At 51.0% G+C, this 26,327-nt stretch overlaps 1 protein-coding gene across 5 annotated transcripts in view; it reads right to left on the reverse strand.

Annotated features, from left to right (window-relative positions):
• Positions 1-23,213, reverse strand: part of ZHX2 (zinc fingers and homeoboxes 2) — a 179,120-nt gene extending 155,907 nt beyond the window's left edge. For all 5 annotated transcript variants that reach the window (XM_042254169.2, XM_027972931.3, XM_027972932.3 and 2 more), the window contains exon 1: positions 22,654-23,213. The gene's annotated coding sequence lies outside the window, so the exon portion shown is untranslated. The remainder of the gene's footprint in view (positions 1-22,653) is intronic.
• Between the last annotated feature and the right edge of the window lie 3,114 nt (positions 23,214-26,327).

Consider the following 26,327-nt stretch of genomic DNA (forward strand, 5'->3'; position numbering starts at 1 on the left):
CAGCCTCGCGCAGAAAGACACCAGATGGTGAAACCGCCAAGGCTAGCTCAAGCCCCCTGCGAGCTCTCACACCTCTGCTTCAGGGTGTCATTCGGGGGTTGTTTGCTGGGCTGGGCGGGTGAAAGCCGAGGGAAATCCGGTGGGGGCTTTTGCTTGGCTGCTTTCACTTTTAAGTCCCCAGAGCCCGAAGTCCCCACCCCCTTCCCAGGCTCAGAACCGGAAAGAGGGAAGCAGAGGGTCTTCATTCAGGCGGACCGCTCAGAAGCCCTCCACTTCCACCTGCGGGCTCCCTTCCTCCTCTCTCCAAAAGCATCTCCCACAGCCTTCCCCCGGCCCCCCAGAAGCTCCAGCTGGTGGGCTCGGGGGAAGATTTCTCTGGAGACACCCTGCCAGCCTCCCGTAGCCCTGGAAGAAGTGATTTCCCAAGAGAAACAGGCATCAGGCTTCCACGGAGCCGTAAATAAACAGAGCATTCCAGAGGCCGAGGGCCGGGAGGGCAGCCGGCGGCCAGCTTTCCCCCTTCACCCTCACTGAGCCGGCCCATTAACTTTTCCGGCAAGCGCTGGGCCCTGAGAGCATGCCAGCCCCGCTCCCCCCACCCCTCCCACCAGCTGCCCCTTCTCTTCCCCTTTTCTCCCTTCTTCCCTGTAAATCTGTCCCGGGCCCACCGCCTCCGGAGCTGCACACAGCAGCCTGCCTGCTCCACACACGAGGGGGCTTCCCGAGGAAATGTCACACCAGTTCCATGGGCAGTTTCTTAACGTGCAAGGCTTCCAGAAAGATCTGAGTCAACAGGCACTGCTGAGGCAGCCAGGGTGGCAGCAGGGCTCTGACAGGCAGCCCGACCTGTAGAAGCCCTGCCAGCCCGGAGTGGGCAGAGGGAACCCAAGCGCCAGACCCGCGAGGAACAGTGACCCCGAGGCTGTGAGCCCGCGTCCTCGTGACGAGCAGGGACCCTGCGGCCAGAGACAGAGTGGATGGCCTTCTGAGTCAGCAGGCAGCGCGGGACCCCAAGCCTCCCGACCCACGCCTGTGCATGGAATTTTTTTCAGGACACATACTCGTGCCAGAAGAGTGGGAAAGTTCCACATCAACTCTTCCAAACGGGAAGGCAGAGAAGGCTGGGAAGTGGCAGCCATCTTCCTCCAAGTGTGCCTCTGGGGTTCGGAGGACGCAGCTGAACAGCTCTGCTCCCTTGGTCTGTCGAGTTCTCCTCTGAACTGAAAACACTGCCCTCGGTTCCCAGAGTCCCCAGACAGGAGCCCCAGGTCAAAAAACCTGCTCGTGAGGACAGTTGTCAGACCCGATCTGATACTCCATTTCACAAGAAGGGGGCATTATGGGGAAAATGTGCTGGAATATGTTTAATTAATTATTTTGCTAAAAATGATAATCTGCCTATGCTGCCCTGAGAGTTGTATAACAGATAGCCAGAATCAAGTAGGCAATTTGCAATAAGCAAACCCTCCCTGCAAACCCCAGGGCAGGAATTTTTCTACATGTTGTTATTTTCAACCACCAATGTCTAGTCTTCATCCCTTGAAAGCCTTGATTTACAGAGTTGGAGGTCTACAACGTGGAACTTCTAAAACAGACTATCAGCCATAATGCCTATTTTCTGCTGTTAAAGTTGGTTACAAATACCTAGGCACCGGCAAAGAAAAGACTCAAAAATATTCATCTTTCCAGCTGTGCTGTTTTAGTTCTGTGTGTGTGTGTGCACCTGTCTACACGATACAACTTCCAGTCGTAGGTTTGTTTTGTTTTTCTAAGTCTTTCAGGCAAGCCTCCCACATGGTTTTGAAAGGGGGAAAAAAAACAAAACATGTTCTTTGTTCTTTAGTTCTTGGAGTTTAATAGGATTTTCATCTCCTGGCCCCCCTTCAGGAAAAAAAAAACAAACTCGGCTAAGTGACCACTAGCTATTCTCACGATTAATGCAAGCCTTTCACTGTTAACCCGCACTTAGGGTGACGGAGAGCATGTGGTGCAAAGACGTTTCATCAGCTGCCAGAACAAATGACGGAATGTCAAATCTCCAACAGCTCACCTCCCAGATAAGGGTCACGGTGGGCCCACTGGCACTGCCTGCCTCAGGAATTCCACAAATATTTACTGAGCACAGGGGTGGCCACGACAGCTTGGGGGCTCCACCGTGCCATCCAGGATCCAGAAACCACCTCCCCCTCCACCCTCCCACTGTTTTTGAAGAAGCCAAGGGTTACAGGCCCCACGCCAGCTTCCTCTGTGGGCACCGAGCAGAGCAGAAAAGTTAGGGCAACCAGTTCTATATGAACCCAGGACAGAGGAAGAGAGCAGGACGCAAAGGGACACAGTGCAAGACACCCACTGGTGACCGGCCTCTTCTGTCGTTAAGGTCATCTGAACTGCAAGCCAGACAGACTCCAGCTATACCAGACTAGCTAGCAAAAAACCAGAAGCATTTTCTTTTTCTCAAAAGTAAATTCAAATGCAGTTATTCGGGCAAAGCAAAGGCAGAGGACTGGTGGGAGGCAGGTGGATGGGACTCAACCAGAAGGTTAGAAACAAAAAGCTGACCACACGTCAGCATCCAGCAGGGTTGCTGAGAACGAGTGCTTCTCTCAATAGAAAGACTGGGCACCGTCTGGCTCCCTCCTTGGACAACCAGCCTCACTCCAACCAAGCCCTCTACTCTGCAGAGGTAACCAGGACACACCAGGATTTACTGGACATCAAACCAGCTACAAAATGTGAAGTTCACCAAGACGATATTTAATAGATTTCTCTGGATTTGTATCTCTTCTACCTGCCCCGCCCCGGCTCCAATCTGAAGTAACTTGGTCAGAGAGCTTGGCATGAAATTCTAGTACTGAAAAGAAAAGAAAAAAGTGAAGCACAAGCACAATGCACAGGGCTCCAGTCCAGTCCCCACTGCTGGTAACTTGAAGTTGCACGTGTCATTTACCTTCCGTAACGGAGGGAAGAATGTCTTCACTCCCTCCCGCGTACACCTAGGAGTTGGGTGGGGAGATGGACTTGTTAGCTCTCCTGCCCTGGGCACTCTGGGCTGGTGGAAAGGCTTATGGGCAAAGGTGTTAAGAGCTCAGAGAGGTGAAACACTCTATCTGAACATTCCTGAATGTAAGTGTAGAGGAGAGAGGAGCGCTTTTGGTTTCATTGCATCATTCGGGAGCCAGATTTGATATCGAAACCTTTTAAAGTAGCTGAAGGGCCTTCAGCTTTTTACAACCCTGGGTTTCCTCTCCTGTAAGACCTCAGAGGGTTGGACTAGATGATCTTGGAGGCTACTGGTTCATATTGGTTGGCTGACTGTTCAAGACAGGAACTATGCAAAGGTGATAACCAACACATACTTGGCTGGTTGACTATGGGATCCACTGGTTGGAGAGGGTGTTTATTTTCTGAGCAGAGCCCCAGGGGCTACATTCAGTGTTTTCAGAGCTAAGATTCAAACACATGGCCATTCCTGGGCAGGATGTTAGGATCAAGGTTCTTAAGTTACTTTTCAAGGACTCTTACGGACTTCCTTGGTGGTCCAGTGGGTAAGACTCCGTGTTCCCAAAGCAGGAGTCCTGAGTTCGATCCTTGGTTGGGGGACTAGATCCCATATGCTATAATAAAGATTCTTAATGCCACAAAGAATGCCTGGCGTAGCCACATAAATAAAAATATTTTAAAAATTAATTTAAAAATACATTTAATAAATCTAGAAAGTTCCATAGAAAACTAAATCTAGATTGAAGTATATCTTTTTTACCACCGTAGCATTCCTAGTGTTTTGCATGGTGCCTGCCACATAGTAGGAGCTGGAATACATGTTGTATGAATAACCAAAGTGTCCAACACCCAGAATACTTCTGACACTGCCTTCCCCTCCCCCAGAATGTATCAGTTCAGTTCAGTCGCTGAGTCCTGTCCGACTCTTTGCAATCCCATGGACTGCAACACGCCAGGCTTCCCTGTCCATCACCAAGTTCCGGAGCTTGCTCAAACTCATGTCCATTGAGTCGGTGATGCCGGAATGTATATGCATAGCTGAATCCACAAAAAGCTTTCAACTACTTTCCCGAATGACACTAATATTTAATCCCTGGCCTTTCCTGCATCCCCCACACACTCCCAATCTCACAAGTCAAGTGCTGGCTATCAGCTATCCTGCTCACAAAAGAGGGCAACAGAAGATGAGACGGTTGGACAGCATTACTAACTCAATGGACGTGAACTCGAGCAAACTTTGGGAGATAGTGGAAGACAGGGGAATCTGGTGTGATCCAGTCGGACACGACTTAGGGACTGAACAACAACAACAATCCTGCTCAGTAAGCTCTGTCCCTTCCTGGCTGTGCTCCTTCACCTTGCCAAGGCTCAGTTTCCTCATCTATTACATGCAGATAACCAGGCCTTTCTCAGGAGGAAAGGAATGGTCAGGTCCTCCAAGGAGAGGTGGGGGGAATATATAAATTAACCCATCAGTGCTGAGAATCCACCTGGCACAATGCATGCTCACTCATGGTAAATACCAGCCATTAGAGTTACTCCTGTACTCAGTAGCATTCATACTTGGCAGTAATTAGGGCCTCATTAAATTTTAATTTCCTTTGTGCCAGACTGGATGCTTAAGACAGAACCAGGTTGGATTAGTACTCCACAAAACGTAAGAAAAATAAATATGCTACAAAAAAAAAAAACCTTTTATGTTTTGTGGTCTTTTGGATCATCAGAACCACTTCCTCACATACCATTGGGCAGGACAACTGGACACTGTTCTTAGAGCTAGAAGTGGCATTCGACTAAGTGGCAGGAAGTTCTGTTCAGCTCGGGGCTTTGCTACTGGTAATCTTTACTCCGTGAGACTCAACACGGCCAGTGAGCCCAGGCCTTTCCTGGATAGAGACTCATCCTAAGTCACAGCTACCTTGAAGAGCTCTTGCCCTTTGGTGCATTTCATGAAAGTAAGAAATAACCCTTGTTTGGCTAAGCCAGTAGGATATCAGGGCTTATTTGTCACTGCATCATAGCTTAGCCTAACCTGACTACTAACACATCTTACTCAGTGCTTGTTCCCGAGCATTCATGCCTGTCCGTCACAGGCCAGTTACTCTCTAGTATACACACACATACACATAATTGAAATCTCAACAATTATTTTTCCTACCCTGTGAGATGATCCTGTAAGATTTAGTAAACTAGCCATCTCTCTTGAGACAAATTTTTTTTTTCCTTCCCTCCCTAGAGGAAAATAAATTGGTGACAGAACTGTGTGAGGGAGCTTCCCTGGTGGCTCAGTGGTAAAGAATCCGCCCGCCGAAGCAGGAGGGGCAGATTCGATCCCTGGCCTGGGAAGATCCCACGTGCCATGAAGCGACTGAGCCTGTGCACCACAGTTACTGAGCCCGTGCTCCAGAGCCCAGGAGCCATAACTACTGAGCCCTGGCACCACAAGCCCGCACACCCTAGAGCCCACGCTCAGCCCCAGAGAGGCCACCGCCATGAGAAGCTGGCACACCTCTGCTGGAGAGGAGCTCCTGCTCGCTGCAGCTAAAGCCTGGGCAGCAACAAAGACCAGCTCAACCCAAAACAAGAAAATAAATGCAATTCTTTTTTTTAAAATACTGCATGAGGACACTTCTGGAGAATGAGGAGCTGTGTTAGTGCCAGGAAGCGCCTTCTAAAGGAAAGAGAAAAGATGCCTCTGTTACTCACTCTAGCCATGCAGCCTTTTATAATCAAAACAGTAAACTCTGGAAGGAAATGCAGGGTCCACATCTGTGTATCCCACTCACGGAGGCACTTAACACAGAGTCTTCATAACCTCTAACTAACACACCAGCTCTTCAGTGTGGCAAGTACCTGGGCTCGGAGATCACTCAGGTCTGGCTTTAAATCAAGTAATTTCATAAAGCCTCACTTTCCTCAGATGTCAAATGGGTATAAAAGTTTCTACCAAGTGGTGTCATTGGGGGAATGAAAGAAATTAAAATAAAGTAGGGTAGACAACATGCTTGGTTCAATGGCTGGCATACAGCAGGCATTCAATCAATGCATGTCCTTCTTTCTACCACCTTTAGAATTTGGTTTCAAGTTCGGACTTGGCTAAAAAAAAAAAAAAAAAGAGTTTGTTTACTATTGGAAGTGGTAGAAAGATCCTGCGGTATTGCTCTGAGTGCCACACAGGACGGTGGACACGGTGTTCCTGGAAGGAAACAAAGGTTGCCTCCACGTCAGAGGAAAGAAGTGCACCCAGGAGGTACACAGAGGCCAGATGTTCAGATGAGGCAGCCGGGCAGAGCCAGGGAGGCAGGCAGATCGTCAGAATTTGGCCAAGAGGCCCCCAAACCTGGGACAAAGGCAGCCTGGGACGGAAGCCGTCTGGCCAGCTTCCTGTGACGAAATGGTCCAGTGACTGTCCTTCCAGGCACTGGCAACGCCAGCCACCAGGGGCAGCAGCGGGTAACAACTGCTACTTTACCTCCTTCCGACCCAGAACACAGGCTCCCAAACAGGCCAAACAGTCATTCACTCACTTGTAGAACCAACCAGTCACTCGAGGGACAGTCATTTGGAACCTGCTCACTGGGCCAGCTCTGGGTTGGTGCTGGGAACATGAAGACAAGGAGGAAACTCTCCTTTGGGGCGGAGGGTGGTCCATGGTTTTTCAGGGAGATAGAGGTGTAAAAAGGTAAAAATCCACATGCTGGGATTTCTAAGCAGTTATTTCCAGGGCAAGAATGAGTGAAAGTGTTAAGTCGCTCAGTTGTGTCTGACACCATGGACTGTAGCCCGTCAGGTTCTTCTTTTCATGGGGTTCTCCAGGCAAGCATACTGGAGTGGGTGGCCATTCCCTTCTCCAGGGGATCTTTCTGACCCAGGGATCAAACCTGGGTCTGCTGCAGGTTCGACTGCAGGCAGATTCTTTACTGTCTGAGCCACCAGGGAACTGCTAAGTCTGGGGGATGAGTCTTGCTGGGAAGAAGGACCTACATGTGGAAAAGGAAAGAAAAGTGAAAGAAGGTGGAGCAGGCGGGGTTCAGGGCTTGGCCTTGAATGGCTGAAGTGTGGGGCCCATGTGGAGCGGGAAGTGGTTATGGCAAAATATGTCTGGTGGGTAGAGGTCAGTTCTCAAAGCATCTGGACTTGATCCTATGGGTCAGAAGTTATTCAGCAGCAGTCCTTGGCGTAGACAGGAAAGTCCACTCAAATGGTTTTGAGTGCCTTTCAGCTGGTCATGTGCTTTCTACTTCGACTCACTACCTATCACTTCCCAGGTGATGCTATTGGTAAAGAACCTCCCTGCTAACAGGAGACACAAGAGAAGTGGGTTCAATCCCTGCATTGGGAAGATCCCTTGGAGAAGGAAATGGCAACCCACTCCAGTATTCTTGCCTGGAGAATCCTATAGACTGCCATGGGGTCACAAAGAGACAGGACTGAAGCGACTTAGCATGCACGATCACTTCCTACTGTCCTACAACTGACTCCTTTCCTTGTTGCTGTTGCCTGCAAACCCCCTAAGAGCATTTGGGTTTATGACTCCCGGGAGGCTTTTCGGAGGTCAGTGGAACATGATCAGATTTGGTGTTTTAGAGCCCATGTCATTGGAGTGGCAGCGTAGGGGAATGGTGACGTCTGCCATGACACGTATTCCTCCCCTTAAGACGTCCTCCTTCTCTCTTACTGAAAAACCAACTCCAGAAAAATTTCTGGTGGTCAGACCCAGTATGACTCCCCACTCCTATCTCAACACACATACAGATTCTATCTTATTTGATTCTGTTTATCAACTGAGCAGTGGTGTACTGAGCCACCATTCAACCAGAGCTAGGTGTTCAGGTAGCAGGGGATGGGGGTGGGGGTGTGGGAATCAAAGTGTAAATCCCTGTGTCCAGCAAGACGGAGGTCTTGTCACAGTGCCAGAACATACCTGAGACCACTGGTGATACACACAGCAACACCACAGCACAGGCCACCTGGGCTCCAGGCAGGTGCGTGGCTGGCATGGTGCATGCGCAGAGCTGGGAGGGCACCAGCCAGGAGGTCTGAACTGCTAGCAAGCCGCCGTCCCCCATGGCAGGACCACTGAGCCAGAAATGCCACTGCTGAGCATATACCCTGCTGCTGCTGCTGCTGCTGCTAAGTTGCTTTAGTCGTGTCCGACTCTGTGCGACCCCATGGACGGCAGCCCACCAGGCTCCCCCGTCCCTGGGATTCTCCAGGCAAGAACACTGGAGTGGGTTGCCATTTCCTTCTCCAGTGCATGAAAGTGAAAAGTGAAAGGGAAGTCGCTCAGTAGTGTCCGACTCTTAGCGACCCCATGGACTGCAGCCTACCAGGCTCCCCTGTCCCTGGGATTCTCCAGGCAAGAGTACTGGAGTGGGGTGCCATTGCCTTCTCCAGCATATACCCTGAGAGAACCATAATTCAGGAAGACACATACACCTCAGTGTTCACTGTAGCACTATTTACAATAGTCAGGACAAGGAAGCAAGCTCAGTTCAGTCAGTTCAGTCGCTTAGTCCTGTCTGACTCTTCGCGACCCCATGAACCACAGCACACCAGGCCTCCCTGTCCATCAGCAACTCCCAGAGTTTACTCAAACTCATGTCCATTGAGTCGGTGATGCCATCCAACCACCTCATCCTCTGTCGTCCCCTTCTCCTCCCACCTTCAATCTTTCCCAGCATCAGGGTGTTTTCCAATGAGTCAGCTCTTTGCATCAGGTGGCCAAAGTGTTGGAGTTTCAGCTTCAACATCGGTCCTAGGTGTCCATCAACAGATGAATGGATAAAGAAGATACGCTACATATTTTCAATGGAATATTACCCAGCCATAAAAAGGAATGAAATTGGGCCATTTGTAGAGATGTGGATGGACTAAGAGTCTGTCATACAGAATGAAGTAATTCAGAAAGAGAAAAACACATACATATATCAATGCATATCTATGGAATCTAGGAAAATGGTACAGATGAAGCTATCTGCAGGCCAGGAATACAGATACAGGAGGTAGAGAACAGATATGTGAACAGAGAAGGGGAGAGGGAGCATGGGGAAGACGGACTGGGAGCGTAGCGCTGACATTTACACGACCACGTGTAAAACAGATAACTAGCGGGAAGCTGCGGTGTAGCGCAGGGAGCTCAGCTTGGTGCTCCCTGACGACCAAGACGGGTGGGGTGCGGATGTGGTGGGAGGGAGGCTCCAGAGGGATGGGATGTATGTATATGTGCAGCTGATTCATGTTGTTGTATGCCAGAAACTAACACAACATTATAAAGCAATTATATTCCAATAAAAACTATTAAGAGAGGTGAGTCCATTTAAGCCATGTGCAGAATCAACGTGGCCTTTGACCAAACCAAGTGCAAGAAGTCTCTCATCATTTCTATCACTGAAACATCTTCTATATCCAGAAATCTTGAAATTGAAAGGTAAAGTTAAGTCGCTCAGTTGTGTCTGACTTTTTGCGACCTCGTGGACTGTAGCCCACCAGGCTCCTCCATCCATGGGACTCTCCAGCCAAGAATACTGGAGTGGGTTGCCATTTCCTTCTCCAGAGGATCTTCCTGACCCAGGGATCGAACCCAGGTCTCCCACATTGGAGGCAGACGCTTTAAACTCTGAGCCACCAGGGAAGCCCTGAGTCCCCAAATCTCCTACTAGATCAATGAGCATATGCCTCCCCAACCCTGAAAGAGCATTCCTTCCCTGTCTCACCTTGATCCCCACAGGTACTATCCATCAGGTACTTTCTCAACCTGTGAGCACAGGAATTGCGCTCTGGCTTCGGTGGTAACAGAGCCAGACCTGGAGTGCCTGCGGCCCAGCCAGGAAACGCGTGAAGTGAGAGAGAGCCAGCGCTGGGCTCTGTGGATGGCCCCACCACTCCCAGGACAAGTGGAGCAGGTCCGCGGAGGGCGTGGGTGGTCGGTTCCCTTCATCTCAGGGCACTCTCTGGTCGCTGGGTGACGGCTCTCCCGAGGGGTGGGGGTGAGGCTGCCAGTCACAGACCCAAAGCATCAGGCCCTCCCTCAACCACAGTGACTCACAGGCAGCCCCACAGACGCAGGTGTGAGGTGCGTCTGTGCCAACAGCACGGTGCTGGTCAGCATTTCCAGGGCACTGCCTGGGTGCTGGGTGCTGTGCTCAGTCCCTCACAGGCATTTGCTGTTGTTGTGTAGTCCAGTTGGGTCCAACTCTTTGTAACCGTATGGACTGTAGCCCGGCAGACTCCTCTGTCCATGGGCTTTCCAAGGCAAGAATACTGGAGTGGATTGCAGTGCCCTCCTCTAGAGGATCTTCCCGACCCGGGGACTGAACTTGCGTCTCCTGCATTGGCAGGCGGGTTCTTTGCCACTGAGCCACCAGGGAAGCCTCTCACAGGTATGGGCCCCTGTGATTTTGCACAGCAACCCTGTGAGCAGGGACTCTGCTTCCGTAGGTCCAGGTCGGCTCGCCGTGTGCCGCTGCTAATGCACAAATTCTCCAGCCAGACTGATGACCACGGGAAGCGGTGGTGGCTTGGTCTTTGGTGTCCCCACCTTCATCCCTCCACAACCCCGACGTGGAGCACAGAACCCCACACGCAAAGGCAGGGTGGCGGCCAGGCAAGGACAAAGGTGAGGCAAGTAGCAAACCAGGATGCAACGTTTAAGGAGGCACTCCCTCCCTCTTGGGTGCTGAGCGCAAGTGCCATCTAAGATGCCAGACACTGGGGCCTCATTTGCTCGTCAGTCCCAGCCCTGGGTAGGGAACTGGTCAGACTGGTATGTGTGGTGTGTGTGTGTGTGTGTGTGCAAAGCCTGTTTCCTTTACTCTCTAGCCCTGTGACTGACTTTCCCCACCCAGTGCCTCAGTTTCCTCATCTGTAAAACAGAGCTTCTGGTAATACCAGGAGGTGGGCGAAGAGATGGAGAAATCTGAATCCCCATACACTGCTGATGGGAATGTAAAACGGAAACAGCCAGAACGGTTTGGCAGTGTCTCAAAATGTTAAACACAAAACCCAGCACTTCCACACGTAGATAGCCACCTAAGAGAAATGAAAACGCATGTCCACATAGAGACTGCACACAGATACAGCAACGTTATTACAATGGCCAGACGTAGACACAACCCAACTGCCCAGCAGCAGGTCATCGAATAAACAAAACGGCCCACGATACCACTGTGGTATGATATGAACTGTGTCCCACCCAAATTCATCTGCTAAAGCCCTATTCCCAGAATGTGAGTCAAGGCCTTCAAAGAGGTGATGAAGTTAACATGAAGCTGTCAGGGTGGACTCTAGTCCAATCCTCACAAAAAGAGGAAACTGAAGCCACAGAAGAGACATAATGGAGGCATGTGCGCAGAGAAAAGGCCATGCAAGGATGTGGTGAGAAGGCAGCGGCTGCAAGCCAATGAGAGAGGCCTCGTGAGCCACCAAACCTGCTGACACCTTGAGCTTGGACTTTCAGCCTCTAGATCTGTGACAAGATAAATATCTGTCCTTTAAGCCACCCAGTCTGTGGTATTTGGCTCTGGCAGCCCCAGGTGGTCTATGCATGCAATGGAATATCATTTAGCCACGAAATAATATGCAGTCCTGATGCATGCTGTGACATGGAGGAACCTCAAAAACACGCTAAGTCAATGAAGCATATGAAAGACCACGTACTCTATGATTCCTTCTATATGAAATGTCAGTAAAGGCGAAGCTATACAGGCGGAAAGAAGATCAGTGGTTGTCTAGAGTTGGCAGGGAAGGGGAGGGAGACAAGAATGGAGAATGACTGGCAAGGGGCACAGGATCTCTGTTCGGGATGATGGGAATGTTCGAAGATTAGACCCTGGTGATGGATGCACACCTCTGTAGACACACTAGAAGTCAGGAGAATGTACGTTTTAAATGGGTGGATGTGAAGCTATTTATTTTTAAAAATTTATTTATTTTAATTAGAAGCTAATTACTTTACAATATTATAGTGGGTTTTGCCATACATTGACACGAATCAGCCATGAGTGTACATCTGTCCCCTATTCTGAACCTCCCTCCCCATCCCATCCCTCAGGGTCATCCCAGTGCACCAGCCCTGAGCACCTTGTCTCATGCATCAAACCTGGACTGGCAATGTTTCACATATGATAAGATACATGTTTCAATGCTATTCTCAAACTACTTTTTAAAATGTGACTAGTACTAACATCTATGCTACAGAGATGCCCAGGGCCCGACACACAGCACTTGGGACTTTTTACTATACTTAAATAAGTATCTGTTGCTCAACTGAAAGTTGCCTAAAGTGCCTCCAAGTTCCTTTATTTTTAGAGACCTTTAGTTTTACAGAAAACTAAACTGACCCATCACCAGCGATGCTGTGTCCCTAAGTGGCCTGCCCACCCGGGACTCCCAGTCAGCGTCTTCCAGCTGCAGCATGCCTGCCCAATGTAGCTGCAACTGCTCTGGTCTTGGGTGGCACAGATGTGTGCTGGGGTTTGGGCTCTGACCTCCCCACTATCTGCTCAGCAGGGCTGCCGTACACATGCCCTGGGCTGTGACGTGAGGTATAAGGGGCACAGAGCCTAAGCAGTTGACATTCAATACATCAGGAACAACCCCCACGCAGGAGAAGGCCCTTCATCGAGCTCTGAACACACACCCATCCTTGTGTTCCTTAGCGAGGGCTGGTGGCTCGGTCCCCCCAGGGCGCTGATCAGTGGGGTGGGGGCCCAGCCCTCCTGCTGGAACCTCAGGTGCACAGAGGGTAGGAGGGGACACAAGTGCACGAGCCTGAGCCTTAAGAGCACTAAGCATGGTGTAGGACTGCCTGGCTTCCAGAAACCTTGGACAAAGGACTTCCCCATTCTGTGCTTTTTCATCGATTAAACGGGAATAACAGAGTCCTCCCATCTCCCAGAAGTGCAGTGAGCTAACCCACAGAAAGCACTGGGGCCCTGCGCCTCTGATGTCAGGAAGCAGTTGCTGCTAAGTGCCAAATGACTATGACCTTCCTGAGAGCAGGGGTGTCATTTTCTTCCCCTGGCAGGGGCTCTGTGAGTGTCCGCTGACCGGACAGAGGAAGTAAACGAGACAGCGCAGGAGAGGAAAAGTCATGTGCTGCCATATGACTGTGCATCCTTGGGCCAATTCCCTCATTTCTCTGGGCCTCAGTTTCCCTAAGTCGGAGCAGGCAACCCCGAAACTCCCTTCCTGCTAGAACACTCCTTGATCCTACTCGTGCACCATGCTGCTATTACTCTCATCCTCCCAACATCCCCCTCCGGGGACAACAGAGGACATTAGACTTTTTACAATAAATCCCGTTTCTAAAGTGCCGAAGTCAGGCCACATTCAATCTCACAGTGTCGACTGCAGCCCCCCATCTTTGGAGGGTCTCCCATTAACCCACCAGTGAACCAAACCCTTTCTGTTCTGTGGCTCCCTGCACCCAGGAGTCTCTGCTCTTGGAAATGACCTGAAGTCTTCCAGTTCTCCTGAACTGTGTGGCTCTGGCAGAAATTCACTGCACGCTTAGAATCAATTAAATTCCAGACTGTTCTATAGGATAATGCCACCTCGGTGCTCTCTATTAAGAGAGGTTTGGTGAGGGCCTGTGCTCCTCTCTGCTCCTGTCTGCAGCCACCAGCATCCCTTCCCCTCCCTTCTCAGCTGGGAGGAGGGGGCGGTCTCTTTTTCCATCTTCTGACTGTCAGTCCACACGCCTGGCCTCCTTTAGCCCCAGTCATTCTGAGGCCTTTCCCTACCCTCTCTGGGCCACCACCCATCCTAAACAACTTGGCCATGTGCAATATCCAGCTCTGACCAGACTGGGTTGCAAATATCTTAAAGATGCTGCTCCTCAAAAGACAAGGGTGCATTGCACAGGAAAATAATTTCTCAACGTCCTCCTGCACAGGCCAGGAAGATTTCATGGGGGCTCTGCATACCCACAGGGGCTAAAGGAGCCTGAGATGGCTTTTTCGTTCGAGCGATTCAGCCCGGTCTTGTAGTTTAAGAACAGCAGGAAAGTAATGTCAGCTGAAAGGAGTTTTCTGTGTGCTATTTAACTAAATGGCTCTGCAGCTGGAAAGAACCATGGGCAGACGTGTTATGATTCAAGGGCTCCCAATTACAATGATCCTCTTTTATTGTATAAAAACAGCAACCCAGCCATTCTCCACCCTCCCAATGCCTGCTCCCCCCACCTCCTGCCCCCATTGGCTGGCAAGACTGTTCAGCATCCTGAAAGTAGCACCCAGCTTCTCCTCCGTCTCCAACTGTCAGCTGTCAGCCCACTGGGATTCCTTCTCTTGCCAGAGCCAGGGATGAGAGGGTGGCGTGCCCCCTGGAGAATGTTCTGGTGTAGACACTGATAGACGCTTAGAATTGTCTTGGGAGTGGGGTTCGGGTGGCTAAGGATAACAGGTACAGATCTGGAATTCTCTTCTGTTTTAACTAACCTTACACCACACACACACACACACACACACACACACACACGCACAAGCATGCCTGCGTGCACTGATCCCTACATTCCTTTAGCAGAAAAGCTGTCAGACTGTCCAGAAACTCATTCTAAAACTGTCCCTTCTCCCTCCATATAGTTCCAGGCCTCCAGAAGACATCAGAAAGACCTGGTGAGGGACTCTCCTGGTGGTTCAGTGGTACAGAATCAGCCTACTGATGCAGGAGACACAAGTTCGATCCCTGATCCGGGAAGATCCCACATGCTGCGGAGCAACTAAGCCTGAGCGTCACAACTGCTGAGCCTGTGCTCCAGAGCCCGGGAGCCACAGCCAATGAAGGCTGTGTGCTCTAGAGCCCCTGCTCCACAACAAGAGAAGCCACTGCAACGAGAAGGCCGAGGGAGGCACCTGGAGAGTAGTCCCCGCTCACCCAAACTAAAGACCCCGCAGCGACGGAGACCCAGCACTGCCAAAAACAGATACGTAAACATAGTGACACGTACTTATAAAGAGCTGGTGATGCATAAGAGTACCGGCTTTAGAATCAGGCTGATGTGAACGCGAATCTCCGCTACCTCCTGAGACCAAGCGCCTGACCGCTCTGCGCTTTGCTCTCCTTTGGTCTTTAAGATGAGGCTCCACCGTGGCCCTGGATGCACTCCTCAGAGTCACTCTGAAGGACACAGTGATGAGAGTACGCTCAGCAGGGTGCCTGGCACACAGTAGGTACCCAGTTTTTGGATGCTCTTGCTGCTCTGAAGATGGGGGCACTGTGTTTGCGGTGTGTCTGGTGGGGGGCAGGGGGCTTTGTATTCTATTCAATCTCACCAGCCAGAATGGTCACAACTGGGGTCAGGGGCTCAGGGTGGGGGGAGATGCTTCTGAGGGATACAAATGGTGGCCCCGCTGAGGACTGGTTTTCCTGAGCCTTTCTGCAGCAGTGATTTAAACCGTCATGCAAGCACTACCCCTGCATGTGTGCCTGCAGCCTGCTCCATGTAGAGTCTGGTCCTTCCTCGGTTTTCTGCAGCTGGTTTGGAGTCCAGAAGCCGCAGGTGCAGGCATCCAACCAGCCCAGGAAATCTCATTCATCTTTTCTCTCTACCCTTCTCACCAGCAGGCTACTTTTCTCTCCCACGGAGTCTGTTCTGGGCCCCCGACAGGGAGCATTCCCTCCCAAAGAAAGAGCTAAATCAGCCTGGCCACCCTTCGAGGCCCCAGGAACACAAGAATCCACTCCCCGCCCGGAGCCTGACAGCAAACGGTTCCCAGGGTTTTGCCGATTTCCCCCTGCAAGGTGAATCAGGCGTGGCTTTAAATCCAGGAAAGTAAACCCAGCAGGTGCTTCAAACTTCTCCATCCCAAACCAAGCCGGTGCACCTCTAAAGTCTGAACCTCTTATACCAAAGTGAGTGAATGCCTGGGCCACACTCCTTCATATCGATCCCCCATGAGTCAACAGCACAAGCATTTCATTCACTACAGGTTTCATGTGGTAAATATTGTTGTACTGAAACACTGTGTAATAAGATTTAATCCCCACTAAGTGTTTCAGTACTAGGGGACAAGAGGCGGGCAGGAAGAGGAAGAAAGTGTGCGAACTATGGCTTTTAACAGGTAAACTGTTCACCAGGGGTGGGGTGGCAGGGAAAGAGAGGCATCAGCAACACACACACACACACACACACACACACACACACACCCATCAGCAACACACACACACACACACACACACACCATTGCCAATCAATCCCTCTTAAATGCATGACTTCAAGCACAGAAACAGGAAACAGATTGGGGTGGATGTTGTTAAAATCACAACCTATTTGATGGAGGGTGGGGCAGGGAATCGAGAGGACTTTCACTTTTTCAACTACAAAAGAAACTACCCTGTCAGTACCCAGAACAATGCCCACTCTGTTGTCTACCACCGGGGTATGCGAGCAGCTGAGCATCTTTTCAGAATGGCACTGCCTGGATTTGACCATGACATAGCACATTACCTGAACCAGGGTCCCACTGTGATATTTCAGGGGAGCTCGGCATGTCAGAAGCTGCTCAGATTTGCCACAAATGAACGCATATGTGAGTGTGTGTGTGTGTGTGTGTGTGGGAGGGGGAGAGGGTGGGATGGAGAAGAATTGCAATGAACTGGGGACAGTTGGGGTCTTGAAATCTATGGCAGAAATTCATGCATGTTAATTACCTGGCCCCTCTCAAGGATACAAGAAAGTCACATCCTGGAGGTGGTGGCAAGATGATGATGGCAGGTGAGGATGGTGACAATAGGTTACATTTACTGAGCAGAATCCACGTGGCAGGCACTATGCTAAACCCTTTCGTAAATTTCTTCAGCTTCACAATAATCCAGAAAGCAGCTACTGGAATAATCTCCATTTTAGAGCTGAGGAAACTGAGGTTTATATGTAACAGCCCCAAATCATAAAGTGATTAACTGAGAAGAGAATCAGGAATGGTGGCCTTGCTGGAGGAAGCCAGTGTGGGGAGACCGACAGAAGGGCCTCTGCGAGCATCCCCTCTGTTTATATACGTAGTTATGACTGACTCACGTTGTATGGCAGAAACCAACACGACACTGTAAAGCAATTATCCTCCAATTTTAAACAAACGTGAAAGAAAAAGGAAGCAAAGCTGAAGGGTCACAACCGAAATTATTCTGCTGATGAGTGCTGGAGCTGCAGGTGGGACCCGGGGAATCTGAGGCTCAGGAGAGAGGCAAGCGTCACGTTTGGGGAGTCAACTGGTCCTCCCTTCCAATGCGTCCAGTTCCACTCACTGAGTTACTGCAAAAGGAAAGCTAGCTGCTTCCTGGTAACAGCTGACTAAAGGCTTCCCTGGTGGCTCAGCAGTAAAGAATCTGCCTGATGCAGGAGACACAGCAGACGGGGGTGGGGGGTGGGGTGGGGTTTGATCCCTGGGTCGGGAAGATCCCCTGGAGAAGTAAATGGCTAACCCACTTGAGTATTCTTGCCTGGAAAATCCCAAGGACAGAGGAGCCTGGCGGGCTACACTCTATGGGGTCACAAAGAGTTGGACACGACTGCAGTGACTGCGCATGCACACAGCAGCTGACTAACATCAGGTTAATTCTGGATTCCTACTGGCAGAACCCAAAAGAAAATCTCCCTCACTTGCTTAGTGTGCTGTCTTCTTTTTGCCCTAAGGCAGAACTGGTCCCCTGGTCTGAAACTTTCCAGAACTCATTCTAGTTCAAATAAGAACCAAGCTGATTTATTTCCATAAGGCGCACTGCTGTCAGTCTTACCTTCTTAAAACACCTGACAGTCCCTCCTCAGAAGCCTGCCATGGCTCCCTCAGTTCAGCTCAGTTCAGTCGCTCAGTCGTGTCTGACTCTTTGCGACCCCATGAATCACAGGACGCCAGGCCTCCCTGTCCATCACCAACTCCTGGAACTTACTCAAACTCATGCCCATCAAGTCAGTGATGCCATCCAACCATGTCATCCTCTGTCATCCCCTTCTCCTCCTGCCTTCAATCTTTCCCAGCATCAGGGTCTTTTCCAATGAGTCAGTTCTTCACATCAGGTGACCAAAGTATTGGAGTTTCAGCTTCAGCATCCGTCCTTCCAGTGAGTATTCAGGACTGATTTCCTTTAGGATGTACTGGTTTGATCTCCTTGCTGTCCAAGGGACTCTCAAGTCTTCTCCAATACCATAGTTCAAAAGCATCAATTCTTCGGTGCTCAGCTTTCTTCACAGCCCAACTCTCACATCCATACATGGCTCCCTAGTACCTACAAATTAAATCAACCTCCTCCATGTCTGCCCCCAAGTCTGGCGTCACCTCTCTGCACAATCTTCCCTGAATCTCCCTCTCTACCTCAGCAGAACGCACGTGGCTCCCAGGACGCAGTTTTAACTTCATCCAGAATACACCCCTTTTCTCATCTGAGGCCACACACACTTTATCTGCCAACTCAACAACAGTTCCGCCATTCACCCCTTCTGCGTAACAAGCTGAATCCCCGTGTGTTTATGGCATTGATGCGCCTAACTAAAAACATGTGATTGCCCCTTCTCCAGTAGGTTCTGGTGACCATGTGGCACAGTTCTGGTCAAGCTAAGGACAGAAGTCCCTGAGAGGGGTGTCCCTTTCCAAACGTTAACAGTAAAGCCACACTAGGTAAATGTTCTGTGCGCCCCAGTCATCCTACTTCTCCTTTCCTGGAAGGCAGATGTGAGGCCTGGAGATGCAGCAGCCCCCTTCCCACCATGAGGTGACAGACCTGGGGTCAAATGCCTATAACTCTATGGGTGGCAGAATAGAAAGGCAGAGCCTCAGTCCCCAGTGGTACAGCTGAGGCACCATTCCACCCACTTTCTTCTTGTCCAACACAAATAGGCCCCCATCTGGTTAAGTCATGGGTGGGCAGAATTTCTGGTGCTAACAGCTGTGTGCAGTGATACCGGACACATCTCCAGACATGGTTCCTCCTCAGTCATGGGTAGTTTCCCAGCTACCCACTCTGGGAAATCCTCTATGGGATCCCTCACAGCGCAAGAACTGCGCCCTTCATGTTACTTCTACAGTAGTTACTCTTCTTAATTCTAGCACCTATTTAATTCTGCTTGATGTGGCCTGCTGGCTGCTCAAACTCCTAGGTGGTAAGGGGTCTCAGTCCACTAACATCTCCCTAGTTCCTGGAGTAGGGCTTTGCATCAAGGTTAGCGAGGTGCTCCATTTCATCAGCATCTCCATCATGTCTAGAATAGCGTATTGACTTGTGGACGGCGCATGTTCTGGAGTCTGGAACTCTGCTTACTGTTTACTGTTTGGCCTTGAGCAAGTTACAGGACCTCTCTGTGTTCCTAGGTCCTCATCTATATAAAGGAGAGAATGATAGTACTCGCCCCACTGGGTTGTCATGAAGACAAAATAGTTTAATTCTAAGCACTTGGTCCCTGACTTATAAAAGTGCTTAATGACTATAGCCCTTTATTAGTGTGATGAATATTACAGTTATGGAATAAACAGATCAACATAGAGTTGCTAAATATAAATGAATTAAGAGATGAATTAGGACTTCCCTGGGGGCTCAGATGGTAAAGCGTCTGCCTACAATGTGGGAGACCCAGGTTCAGTCCCTGGGCCAGGAAGATCTCCTGGAGAAGGAAATGGCAACTCACTCCAGTATTCTTGCCTGGAAAATCCCATGGATGGAAGAACCTGGTAGGCTACAGTCCACGGGGTCGCTCACGACTGAGCGACTTCACTTTCTTTCATGTAGGAGATGAAACTCAGGAAAATTCCTACAAGTTTGGACCACTGGGCAGTGGTCCCTGTTTCCTCTTTCCTGCCTTTACTTTTCATTCTAACTACAACTTCCCATATCTGAGGAGCTGCTATACTGGAGTGCTGTCTAAGACTTGGCTTCAAATGCCTAACTCTTGTTGTGTGGCTTCTGGGCAAGTTTTTGTCACCTCTCTGAGCTTCAGTTTCTTCCACTGGAAACTTGGGATAATAATCGTATTTATCTCATAGGGTTATAGTGAGAATTAAATGGTAAAGCATGTAAAATATACAGCATTATGCCTGGCATACTGAAACAGTGTTAGCAACTGTTATCAAACACTGTCAATATCTTTTTTTGTCAAATGCACAGCACCCCACTGAGTCTCAAGGTCCTGATGGGGACAGGACACTTGAGGTGGGGTTGCCTTTGGGCATGTCAAGATACGTTGCATTTACATTGGGAGAATACTTGTGTGCCAACAAACATTTGTGGCGTCTTGATTTTTGCCTTTAAATAGGAATTAGTATATTCAATTTACCCCAAAACCTTGGCCTCCGAATTTTCCCCTTAATAGCTGTTAACTTCCAAGTGGACCCTTCACTGACACCAAACCTGGCCAGAAGATAAATATGCACATGAGAACAGTCAATGGAGCAGAGTGTTTAAATAGCAACGATATTCCCAGATCGTGTGTCCAGTCATTGTCAGGGACACATTTCAATCTACTTGTAGATTTCCCCTCTTTGGCCTTAAAAGATGTGTCTACAGCTTTATATTAATTTTCCCTTTAAACTTAAACCTTCATGTGAGTCCCGTTCAAGCACTTGAGGGCTCCATTAATCTATTTTTACTATTAAACATGCCATTTTACAAGATATTTCTTTCACTTGGTTGTCATCCAAATGCTTTTTGACATTACTGCCCTGGGACTCCACTACTTTAACTCACTGCCCTCATAAACAGAAAATCACCTTTTGACGGAAATCTTGAAGAGCTCTCAGAACTTCACTCCCTACACTTCAAGGCATTCACTTCTGCTCAACATTACAGGAGAGAGAATGCGCATGTGAGTGAGTGGATGAGTCTATGTATGTGTGTGTTTTAAGAGGATAATTGTGGGAGGTTTGAGCAACCCGAGGAACAGCGAAGGGGGCAATGCCTGTCCCCCAAATCCTGCATCCCGCCCCCCCCCCCTCCACGGCCTGACTCCGACTTGGGGAGCTGCTATTAGTAACATTAACAACACCAGGGGGCTTCCCTGATGGCTAAGACGGTAACGAATTTGCCCGCAATGCGGGAGACCCAGGTTCGATCCCTGGGTCGGGAAGATCCCCTGGAGGAAGGAAAGGCAACCCACTCCAGTATTCTTGTCTGGAGATCCCCATGGGGGGGGGGGGTGGCCATAGTTCACAGGGTCGCAAAGAGTCGGACACGACTGAGCAGCTTTCAACATTAACACTGATAACAGGGAGACTGTCGGGGATCGCGCTGGACAGAACTCCAGGGTCCGAAAAGACTTCGTGATCCCTGGGGCCCAAGCTGGGCAGCGCCACTTTCAAAGGGGAGGGGTCCAGGGAAAGTCTTGGTTTCCCCACCTTCCTCCTGCCCCACCTTCCAGAGAAACAAAAGGCCATCGCGGAAATTGCTGTGAAGGCAGAGACCCCACTGGCCTGGAAACCAATCCATCAGGTGGAAGCCTGAGCAAATCACAACTTGGCTTCCCCGTCAAGTTTTCTCCCCAGCCTCCCACACCCTTCTCCCCTTCCGCCGCCGCCTCCCGAGCTCCGCACGGCGACGAGCCCAAGGGGACCGTCCTGTGATGCTCACTGGTTTCCAACTTTCCGCTCATCTGCGTCTCCGCAGCCTCCTGCACAGCGGCTGGGAAAGGGGCAAGTTTGCAAAGGCGAAGAGTCGACCAAGTCCCGGGGACCCCACCAAAGCGCCGTTAACACCAACAAAGCTGAACCTCTCCCGTGGGGGCAGAGACCCCAGCGGTTCCGGGCCGGGGGGTGGCGGGTGGCGGTGCGCGGTGGGGGTGGCGACGGTGGGCTGGGGCGGGCCGCCGGGCCCTGCGGGGAGGGGGGGTCCCCGGGGGGTGTCCCTCGCCGCCCCTCCCCACGCGGCTTCCCCGGCACCTGAGCGGGGCGTGGGGACAGCGCCGCGCTCCGGCCCGGCCCGCGCGGCAGGTAGCTCGGCCGCCCGCCCGCCCGCCCGCGCCGCCGGCAGCCGCCAGGAGCGCGGAGCGGAGAGGCGAGCCTCAGCCCACGGCGTCATGCTTCCTGCCACCACGTTACGGCGAATCGTCACCGGGAGCGGGGAGACGCGGGGAGCGCGGAGGCGGGGGGGCGACGGCGGGGAGCACACACACGCAGCCCCCCGCCCGCCGAACCCCGCGGAGCCGGGGCCACGTCCCGGCCGAGTCCCCGCGGGACCGGCCCCGCTCGCACAAAGCGCCGCGCTCGGGCCAAGGAGGGAGGGAGCCGGCCCCGAAATAAATAAATAAAAACACAGTCGGGTCTACGTAACGCCCTGTCGAAAGCGGACGCCATATTTTTTTGTGGCTTATGTCGACATAGGGAAACGTAGACATGTTTTTTTCCTCCTCCTCCTCGCTCGGCCTCCCATTTATCCAAACTTGTAATCAGAACTCTTAAAAAAAAAAAATCCCCCCCACCTCTGGCTCCTCTGATCTCCTCCCACCCGCAAAAAAAAAAAAAAAAAAAAGCCTGCACACTACCTACCACCCCCCTCCCGCGCCCCCCTTTGCAATCACAAACCCGGCCAAGTCCCATTAACAACACATTTTTCGGGAGCGGCGGTGGCGGCGGTGGGAAAGTTGGGCTGGAGTGGCCGGTGCCCGGCGTGCGGGGCTCGGGGCCGGCGGCGCCGGGGCGGTGGGGGGGTGCTCCGCGCCGGGGCGAAGTTTCTTACCTGCGCCGGGGGCTGGGAGCGCGGGGACCCGGGCTGGGAACGCGGAGACGCGGCACAGGGGCGTTCCAAAATGGAACTCTGCTGGCTCCCCCCCCACCCACTCCCCACTCCCCACCGGGCGCCCGGCTCGGGCTCCGTGGGAAAGAGGGGGCCAAGCCAGCCTGCCAGCCAGCCAGCCAGACAGAAGCCCCCGTACGGAGAACAGTGGCCAAAATTTTTAAAAAGGGGGGGGAAGGAAAAAAAAAGGGGGGAAAAAATGTCTCGATCAGTGGGGAATCTACGCCAAAACCCACATGATCTGTAACGTCAGCATGCGTATTTGCATACGATACCACCACCCGAGCTGCCACCCGGGCTCGGGTTCCGCAGAAAGTTACAAAGTGAAATTCAGCTCCCTCCGGAGACGCCGGCGAAATGTCAATTTTCAGGCGGGAGCTAGAGGGGTGGGAGGGGGGAAAGCTAGCCCTCAAGGCGCTGGTTACTAGCCAAGGTTGGGGTGGGGGCCCCGTAAATTAAGTTAAAAGTCTGAGCCCAGTAACGGACTCGGTGGAATTTCTGCTAGGGGAGGAGGGGGAGGCGCGAGCGAGATCATTGAATATTAAGCAGGACCCGGCGAGGCGGCCGCGGCCGAACCCTCCCGGTGCAATACCCATTTTCTTTATTAAAAGTTCAAGGTGTCACAGATGAGCTCAGCAAACTGTTGATCCCGACCACGTGGAGTGGCGGACGGAGGGACTGCGGGGCGCGGCTGCTCCAGCGCGAGCCGGCGGCACCCGGGACCCCGCGTCCCTCCCGCAGCGCAAGGGTGGGGCCGCCGCGCGCCCCGGGGCGCGGCCTGCGCGTTCTCCCGCCTTTGGACTCAGGGAAATAATGACAACTTAAAAAAAAAAAATTTTTTTTTTTTAAGCGAGACACATTTAACTCCTGAAATAGGAACGAGAGCGCTTAGGGTAGGCAGGGTAAGAAAGAGCCCCTACTTATATAACGACTCGAAATTAGAGGACTTTTACCCAAGAGAGTCTGAGATTTTCGCTTGCGCCAGGTCTGAGGTTGGTTAAACATCCTCAAACTTTCCCCCTAAGCGTCAATAAACAAACAGACGCCCCGGGAGCTGACTTAAAAACTCTTGCCGGCCAGTGTTCTCTGGGATTCTCAGACTTCCAGAAATGCACACCCCCGCGGCGCTCATAGGCAAGTCCCTCGGAAGCGAGGCGGGTCACTTTCGAAATTGCGACTCCGGCGTTCCTGGCGGGAGGGCATCCCTAACTGTTGCCTCCCCCTGGATCTCCCTTTGGGCTCCTCAGAGCGAAGGCGAGTCGGGATGTCGCTGCTCTCCGCCTACGGCCTCCGCAACCGCGAACTTGCGTTTGGGGCGCAGCGCTGCTGCTACAGTGTCCAGCTAAGGAGCTCTAAGGGATTTGGGATTCAGGAGACGCTCTGGAATCTCACGGAGAACAACCTGTCTGCGCCTCCGGGTCCTGCCAGGATGAACCCTTTTCCCCTCCGTGGGCGTCTCGACGCGTCAGCATCTCCCAGGTGTGAGCTGAGCGCGAGCGCGCACGAGCCAAGAGGGGGAGAGAGGATGCTGTCTGGGGTTGACTTTTGATGTTCTGAGCGCCGCGAGGAGACAAAGAGAGCCTGGGGCTGGGAGGCCCTGCGGAGTCCCCGCCTGCCCTGAAGATTAGCAGGCTCGGAGCGTCGGGGTTTCCCGGCCAGCCTTTGCTCCAGGGAATTAGAACGAACTCTAGCGGCGGCTTGCGACTCGGCTCCGGGCGCGAGGGCAGCAACAGGTGGCCGGGTGCGGCGGAGTGGCTGCAGGCGAGGACCGGGACTGGGGTGCAAACGGCTGGCTCTGGGGCTGACCGTGTGGCCAAGGCACTGAGTGACCTTTCGGCATTTTCGTTTCCGAGGCTGAGGAGAAGAAAGAAGCCAAAAGGTTTTTCTAGGATCTCATCGGAGACTCGTTTCTTCAACACAGTCTCCTTCTTTGGGTCCCCAGGAATTATTGCAATAAAAATAACTCGTATGCAAAACTTTCTTACTGGCTTGCACCTGTTTGTTCCGTTATTGCTGATGTAGGGTTTGCTTGTTAACAGTGCATAAAATTAGATTCTGGCCTGGGAGGGGGGTCTCTTCGCGAGACTATCTGGTACCTGAGGCTTCAGCTGCCCGGGCAGGCAGGCTTTTAAAATATTAAGAACTTGCTGAATGACTATGATCCAGGACACATCGCATCTTTCTCAAACTCATTTGATACCTACTGTCTAAAATCCTAATCTGTTAGTTGCCATCAAACCCAGAATTTAGGGATGCTGGTTGTTGTTGTTGTTTTTTTTTTTTCCCTTCCCTCAAGGGTGTGTCTGAAGAGTGAAAGAAAAAGATGTCCCCAACTCTTAATATTTTTATGTTGCTTACTCTTGACTCTTCCAGGTCATCTCATCATTTCCCCACCTTCCCTTGAAAATGATAGCTCTCAACTTGTTTCCATGGAAATTACTGAAACCTTAAGGAAGCTATTCCTGTTTGAGGCTGCACCTCCCTTTTGCTGGTCAACCACCTTGGAGGGGTTTCTATAAGCCAGGTTCTCTCTGCCCTGCGCCCCTCCTCATTACCTCCTTCTTCTGACTGGGCCAGTAAGTAATAGGATGGCAGGGTCACGGCTGAGCCAAGCAGGGTAAGCCCTCTGGACTGTCCACTGAGTTCCCATATCTTCAGGGCACTTGGATCTCCTGGGCACTGTGTGGGCCTCTTATGTGCCTCAGTGTCTTTAAATTGTTCAAAGTTTAGCATGAACTCAACTTTCACTATATAAATAAACAGAAGGGGATGAAACAAGGGTGACTTTTGGCTTAAGTGCTGGAATTTGATTTCAGTTTGCTTTATGTGTAGGTGGAGTAGGCAGATCCTTATCTGCTATGATTCAGGAGCTTTGGAACCAATAATTATAGGGATAATGTTTACTGAGTGCTTTGTATACATATACCAGTTGCTTCTGAATCTTTTTTTTAACTGAAGTATAGTTGACTTACAATATTGTATTAGTTTCAGGGGTACAGTACTTAATCGTTACAACAACCCTTAGGCAGTGATTCTCCAAATATTTTATCTTGGGTTCCTTTAGACTTTTAGTATTATTGAGGACCCCAAATAGCTTTTGTTAGCCTGAGTTTTATACATCTCGACATTTACCATATTAGAAATTGAAAAAAATTAAAGCACAGGAATTTACAAACACAGTGCCATCAGAGCAATGACACTATATGTCATGTAGCCTCTGGAAAACAACTGTACACTTTAAGGAGAATCAGAGTGAAAATAGTAAGTAATATTTTACCCCTATAACCAAAACACGTTTGACCTTGAGGACTCCCTGGAAGGGTCTTGGGGGCCTCTAGGATGCCTGGATAGGATTTTGAGAATCACTGTTAAGGTAAGTTATTATTATGTGCATTTTACAGGTGAGGAAGCCAAGGCTCTTAGAAATGTAGTAATGTGTCCAAGGCAAATAAAGGGAACAAGGATTTACACTAGATTTTTCAGAGGCTAGAGCCAGAGTTCTTAATGATTGTACAATTCTGTCTTTTATTAACAACCCAAGCTCCACCCTCAGCCTAGAACAGCCTCCAGTGCTTCCCAGGACTGCTTTTATTAGCAGCAATTATCTTTCAAGCTTC

Source organism: Ovis aries, chromosome 9 (assembly GCF_016772045.2).
Source record: "Ovis aries strain OAR_USU_Benz2616 breed Rambouillet chromosome 9, ARS-UI_Ramb_v3.0, whole genome shotgun sequence".
Classification (NCBI taxonomy): domain Eukaryota; kingdom Metazoa; phylum Chordata; class Mammalia; order Artiodactyla; family Bovidae; genus Ovis; species Ovis aries.